Below are 7,820 nucleotides of genomic sequence, written 5' to 3' on the forward strand. Positions count from 1 at the left end.
TTAAACTTATTTGTATTTGATCCGGTAAGGCAGGGGTCAGGAACCTATGGCTATGCCATACCTGGCTCTTTTGGTGGTTGCATATGACTCGTAGAGCCCTAATAACGACATACTGCACATGTGATTTCTGTCGTGCAGAGAAGGTTTGTCCTTGTGGGGTTGCCATAGTTTGGTGTGGGAGGCAAAACCTTTCGAAAAGGTTCCCGACCCCTGCAGTAAGGAGTGATAGTGCGAAGAGTGATTTGTTTGTGCAGGAACGACGTACTATGCACTGAATGTACTCATGAGTGATATATATATATATATAATTTTTTTTTTCCTGCCCTCGCAGGGATAACTTTTACTAGCAGCAATTTCTTCATACTAATGGCTATCGTTGAATCAGTTAAGTATATGAAAACATCCTCCATTTTCTGAGCCACTTATCCTCACGAGGGTCACAATCACACCTACGGGCATTTTAGAGTGTCCAATTAATGCATGTTTTGGGGATGTGGGGAGGAAACTGGAGTGCCCATAGAAAACCCACGCAGGCATATGAAAATGAGTACATTTAATATAACTGTACATTAATCATAAATGTATATACATAAACATACAGTGCTGTGAAAAAGTACTTACCCTCTTCCTGATTTTTTTTTTTATTTTTTTGCAGCTCCATCACATGCAGTGATTTGAAGTCATCAACCCAATTTTAATATCACTCAGAGACAACTCAAGCAAATAGAAAATGTAGTTTTCAAATGACAATTCAATGTATTAATCCACAAAAAAAAAAAATCCACACTTGACAGCAATAACTCAAATCAAGTGTTTGCATGTATTAGTGATTAGTCCTTCACATTGTTGTGGAGGAATTTTGTCCCAATTGTCTTTGCAGAATTGTTCCAACTCTCCTATGTTGGAGGGTTTTGCACCATGAACTGCCCGTTCAATGTCATACCACAGTATCTCAATTAGATTTGAAACCAGACATTGACTTGGCCACTCCAAAACCTCATTTTTTTTTTTTTTTTTGGCATTCAGAGGGGGAATTGCTGGTGTGTTTGGGAAAGCTCCCCTGATGCGTGATCCAAGAGCACTTAAGTTTGAGGGCATGAAATGATGGCTGGACATTCTCCTTCAGGATTTTTTGCAACATCACAGCAAGTTGTTCTGGTACTGAGGTCGCAATGCACCGAACACATTGGCACTGACAGTGGTTCACTTTTCTCATTTCTTCTTGGATTTTTTTCAAGTGTGGAATGATGCACTGGGTGTTTAGATCTTGTAGCCTATTTCAGATTCTTTGACAGATTCTATTTAAGTGATTTTTTTGTATGGTGATGGTCAGATCTGTGCATGTGACACTAAACTCACCTTTCACAAATTTGTGGTTAGTCACAGTGACTTTTTGATTTAAAGATCTAATCCAGAGGACCTATATTTTATTTATGTATCACACAAACGTAGAAAATTTTTCATTAAAAAAATATTCAAGAAATTCTCAAGACAGAAATGAAACGAATTAGCGCCAAAGTGCACATTTTCTTTGTAATCCAAATGCCTCCGATGTCTGTTTCAAATCGAGGCTCTGTAGAAGCTGCTGCTGTGCGACGTCACATCCAGACAACCCCAGTAAAAAAAATGGCTTACACAGACAATTATATACGCTACGAGTGGGATCTAGAGGAGATAGACAGCAGTGATGAAGTTTTTATGGAGTGCTGTGTGGAAGAGATAGGAACTGAAGAGGAGGAATTATCTAATTCTTCCCATGTTCGAAAAACATACCATGCAGGTGTAATTAAACCATATATGTTCGAACCTGAGTTGACGAATGCAACACATGGACAGGTTTTGGCGAGACGTGACAAAGTTGACATGGAACTTCGTACCCAAAACACAGACTTGTAGGTGCCTCAAGAAATCTACTTACACGTTGTTGACGAAATAATTAATTCAAACACATTTAAACGTCTAATGCTGCTTGCACACAACAGTGTGTTGTTTGTTGTTGTTGTACTAGAGACTGGGTAGGTGAGGTGTAAAACAAATCAAAACATTTGGTATCGTTCTGTGTTTAAAGATCACATGTTTATAGGCCATTCTTTGCGTTATTTACATGCATTTAGCCCGTATTTTAACACTTGAGAGCACACACTCCCGTAGTCGAATTTCAGGAAGACCTCAGCGTCAACAGTACACTAACTTTATACAGTCCAAATTTCGTCACCTCCTAAACATCACATGGATACGGATATTAGCTGGCATATATATCTGTATGGGTATTGTACTTACATTTAAAACGAGGTAGATACTTGTCAATACTAAACAATTGAACACATACGTACTTGAATTATTTTGTAAAAAAGAAGGAAACAATTCGGCGAACAAATCATTTTAAAGAACTTATTGAAATGATACAGTACACTCAAAAGGACTGCCACTTCACTAACTTTAACCAACCAATGATAATGTGCATGCGCCTGAATTAAGTAACAATGATGTTTCGCGTTTCCTTTCGCTTCCAAAGCTAATCAGATCATATCAACTAGTTGTGCTATTGCTTACTTTTAATGTAGCGTTGCAGAAAGAATCAAAACTGAGCTTTCAACAACCTTTTAATGTAAACAAAAATTATTGTGTGGTAATCATGCCAAATTAACAATGTTAGGGGAGGCGGAAGCACGTTGCCGTTTTTCCCCTCTTCTTCTTTAGGGAGGATCAATGTCCATCTGCTCACTCCCCTGCTCCATAACGACGACGAACATGAACAATGTCCTGGGTGGCTACGCTATGCAGTGTTGCGTCATTCTCGACTATTATATTGTTTTTGCACATCTTTTTTTGCGCAACATTCTCTTAATTTCGAAATTGATGACTACAGTATTATATGCTGTTGTTTTCTGTGTTTAGCCATCTTTCCAATGAGACTTCTTCTTTTCCTTTCAGCTTGTCCCGTTAGGCGTCGCCACAGCGTGTCATCTTTTTCCATCTAAGCCTATCTCATGCATCATCCTCTCTAACACCCACTGTCCTCATGTCCTCCCTCACATTGTCCATAAACCTTTTCTTTGGTCTTCCTCTCGCTCTTCTGCCTGGCAGCTCCATCCTCAGCACCCTTCTACCAATATACTCACTCTCTTGCCTCTGGATATGCCCAAAGCATCAAAGTCTGCTCTTTCTAACCTTATCTCTAGAACATCCAACTTTGGCTGTCCCTCTGATGAGCTCATTTCTGATACTATCCAACCTGCTCACTCCGAGCGAGAACCTCAACATCTTAATTTCTGCTACCTCCAGTTCTGCTTTCTGTTTCTTCAGTGCCACGGTATCTAATCCGTACATCATGCCTGGAATCACCACTGTTTTATAAACTTTGCCCTTCATCCAAGTGGATACTCTTCTGTCACATAGAACACCAGACACCTTCCGCCAACTGTTCCACCCCGCCTGGACCGGTTTTTGCACTTCCTTACCACAGTGACCATTGCTCTGTATTGTTGACCCCAAGTATTTGAAGTCGTCCACCCTTGCTGTCTCTTCCTGCTGGAGCCTCACACTTCCCCCTCCACCCCTCTCATTCACACACATATATTCTGTTTTACTTCGGCTAATCTTCATTCCTCTCCTTTCCAGTGCATGCCTCCATCTTTCTAATTGTTCCTTCGCCTGCACCCTGCTTTCACTGCATATCACAATATCATCTGTGAACAACATGATCCAAGGGGATTCCAGTCTAACCTCATTTGTCACCCTATCCATTACTACCGACACATTTACGGCACATCTCAATGCTGTTCTGCTGCCCTCATACATGTCCTGTACTATTCAAACATATTTCTCCACCACACTAGACTTGGGCATGCAGTACCACAGTTCCTCTCTCGGTACTCTGTCATACGCTTTCTCTAGGTCTACAAAGACACAATGTTTCTCTAGGTCTACAAAGAAACAATGTAGCTCCTTCTGACCTCTGTACTTTTCCACGTGCATCCTCAAGGCATATAATGCATCTGTGGTACTCTTTTGAGGCATGAAACCAAACTGTTGCTCGCAGATACTTACTTCTGTCCTGAGTCTGGCCTCCACTCCTCTTTCCTATAACTTCATTGTGTGGCTCATCATCCTTATTCCCCTATAGTTTCCACAGTTCTGAACATCGCCTTTGTTCTTAAAAATGGGAACTAGCACACTTTCCCTCCATTTTTCTTTCATCTTCTCTCCCTCTAGTATTCTATTGAATAAGTTGGTCAAAAACTCCAGGTTTCCAATTTGCTTGCATACCTCCACTAGTATGTCATCAGGACCAACTGTCTTTCCATTTTCATCCTGTTCAGTGCCTTTCTAACTTCCCCCTTACTCATCATTGCCACATCCTGGTAATTCACTCTTGGCTCTTCTATTCTTCCTTCTCTCCCATTTTCTTCATCTATTGACTTCTCAAAGTACTCTTTCCATCTATTTAGCACGCTACTGGCAGCAGTCAACAGTTCCATCGCTATCCTTAATCACCTTTACTTGTTGCACATCCTTCCCATCTCTATCCCTCTCTCTGGCCAACCTGTAGAGATCCTTTTCTCCTTCTTTCGTATCCAATTTGGAATACATGTCGTCATATGCCTCTTGTTTAGCCTTCACCACCTCTACCTTTGTCCTACATCGCATCTCAATGTATTCCTTTTTCCTCTCCTCAGTCCTCTCAGTGTCCCACTTCTTTTTCGCTAATCTCTTTCCTTGAATGAGTTCCTGTATTTTGTGGTTCCATCACCAAGTTTCCTTCTCCACCTTGGCAGTAGTATTCCAGTCTTCTGGGAGCTCTTCCTGTCCATCTAGAGCCTGTCTCATCTCTTCCCGAAAGGCCACACAACATTCTTCCTTTCTCAACTTTCACCACCTGATTCTCTCCTCTACCTTTGTCTTCTTAATCTTCCTACCTGCTATCAGAGTCATCCGACACACCCCCATCCTATGCAGTCGAGCTACACTCTCCCCCACCACTACTTTACAGTCAGTAACCTCCTTCAGATTACATCGTCTGCACAAAATATAGTCCACTTGCGTGCTTCTACCTCCGCTCTTGTAGGTCACTTTATGTTCCTGCCTCTTCTGGAAATAAGTGTTCACTACAGCCATTTCCATCTTTTTTGCAAAGTTCACCACCAATATCCGTCCCTCAAAGTTCCTTTCCTGGATGCCGTACTTACCCATCACATCTTCATCGCCCCTATTTCCTTCACCAACATGTCCATTATAATCTGCACCAATCACAATGCTCTCTCTGTCTGAGATGCTCACTACTTTGTCTCGTTCCTTCCAGAATTTTTCTTTCAACTCAAGGTCACATGCTACCTGTGGGGAATAGCCGCTAATCACATTATACACAATACCCTCAATTTCAAATTTCAGCCTAATCACTCGATCTGATACCCTTTTCACCTCCAAGAATTTCTTAGCCAGCTCTTACTTTAAAATAACCCCTACTTCCTGTCTCTTCCCATCCACTCCATGGTAAAATAATTTAAACCATGAACCTAAACTTCTAGCCTTACTCCCTTTCCACTTGGACTCTTAGATGCACAATATATCAACCTTTCTCCTAATCATCATGTCAACTAACTCCCGTTTTTTTCCTGTCATAGTCCCAATATTCAAAGTCCCTACACACAGTTGTAGGGTCTGTGGATGCCTCTTCTTCTTCTGCCGACGAAGTTCCTTCCATCGTCTTTTTTGTCTTTGAGCTACATTATCTGAATTTCTATATAAGCCTTGCATATTAACAGTGCCGGGGGCAGGCGTAGTGAGCCCGGGCCACAACTTAACCGTTCGGAATTCGTTTGATGAACGTTCATATATGTTTGGCACAGTTTTAAGCCGGATACCCTTCCTGACGCAACCCTCCCATTTAACTGGGCTTAGGACCGGCCTACAGGTGCCACAGGATTGTTCCCCCCGTCAGGCTGCAGACAGTCAAAAAAAGCAATCAAATAAACAAAGTCAGCACACAAGTTACACAATTCACCTACTACCTAATCTATGTTAAAGTCAAATAAAAGCAATCAAATAAACAAAGTCAGCACATAAGGTACACAATTCACAAACTACCTAGCCTATGTTAAAGTTAAAAGGGCATGTGGGTAATTAAGGTTCGAGTATGAAAATATAAAGGATATGTAAATTTAAAGGATATGGGGATGAAAGAGATTCAAACCACAATGGCTCCCATTCCAGTAGTTGAAGGTTGAGTGCGCTTGTGCAATTTCCTATAAGTCCTCCCGGTCCTCGACATACAAGTTGTGTAAGTCGTACAATTTAGGTAGTTACTCACGTTCGATGATTCTTCAACAGCAACAATTTGATCACAAATGCGTCTCGTTGTTAGCCAGCTAAGCTAAGGTAGGCTGAGAAGCAACCTTAAGTTGCCGTTTCCACATGCCCAACTTCCTATAAGTACTCATGGTCGTTGTTGTATACAATACGTAGGTTTTGAAGGTCATGTCGGTACTAGCAATTGATGATTTCCTCCTCAGCCAATATTTGATTTCGGATGCATCTTGTTAGCGAGCTAGGAATTCATTCGCCATCTTTCCAATCACACTAAACTTTTAAATGGATAAAGATTAAGAAAGTGATTACTTTTGGATTATCTCTTTTGTGACTTAAAGCTCGGCACAAGATGCATCCATGGATGTCAATTTACAGTGAAATTATGGCGATTATACTCGTCTATAAACCACAGGCATGATTGAAAAATTTATATTGATTCATTAAAAATTCATTAATGTACGCACAACAGTGCAAAGAAAATTGTATGATGCTTACTTTGTCACAAATCTTACTAATTTGAGTAGATGCTCAATTTGAGCACAGAGTAGAACTTTTCCCACACGTTTATCAGTGAATGAGGCCCAGTGACATTTCAAATGATACATTAGTGGTTCAAATCTTTACTATTGAAGTATAACATGGACTGTGTCTTCTTTTTTTTTTTTTTGAATGGGCACAGACAAGTGGAACAGTAACAGCTTGAAAAGTGTGAATTGTAATGTCATAATTTCACAAATGACAATTGTCAATACTTTTGCTCCAGCCCAAGTGAGATTTTAAATGCCACTGGAAATTTTTTTTTCGTCTGCACTGATTTATGTTGGCTCTTAGCCATTTCAAATGACTTAAAAGCTGTGATATTCTGCTCAATCAATGTAGTTAGCCAAAATGCCCCCTCGCCATAAGATGAGCTGTTCACTCATTAAAGGCATGTGTTGAGAGCTTTCTCCATTTTTTTGTCTCATTCGTACAATGTTCTGCTTCCCTAATAGTGCCTACATCCCTTATAGTTACTCCATTACATTACATTATTGGCCCCATATTCAATTATATTCCCTTTTATAGCTAATTTTGAACAGAGGTCAGTGAAAGATTGTGGCAAGCTTTAGCAGGCCACATGAAATGATGTGGGGGGCTGAATCTTGCCCGTAGGGCTCACGTTTGACACCGGTGAGCTATATTTATGTTAATAACTATACTTTAGGTAATACATTTTTACACTTTCTCTGTCATAGTGCTTTGATAATACATTTTTGCACTTGCTGTGTAAATCAATTTCCAGCAGGTGGCGACAATGTATGATGTATGTAAATAAATGATTCTGATCGAATGCAACCATTGAGGATGTGATGCAAATGTCTACAGTAGCCTACTACTATAAACAGATTATATGGCCTCATATAAACCATTTTCATTGGCCACAGATTGTACAAGTGAACCTGGTAATTATGAAAAATCCATCCATCCATATTTGATTTGTCTTTTGAATTTATCTTAAAAGTTATCCCACG

This window comes from Syngnathoides biaculeatus, chromosome 3 (assembly GCF_019802595.1).
Source record: "Syngnathoides biaculeatus isolate LvHL_M chromosome 3, ASM1980259v1, whole genome shotgun sequence".
Lineage (NCBI taxonomy): Eukaryota > Metazoa > Chordata > Actinopteri > Syngnathiformes > Syngnathidae > Syngnathoides > Syngnathoides biaculeatus.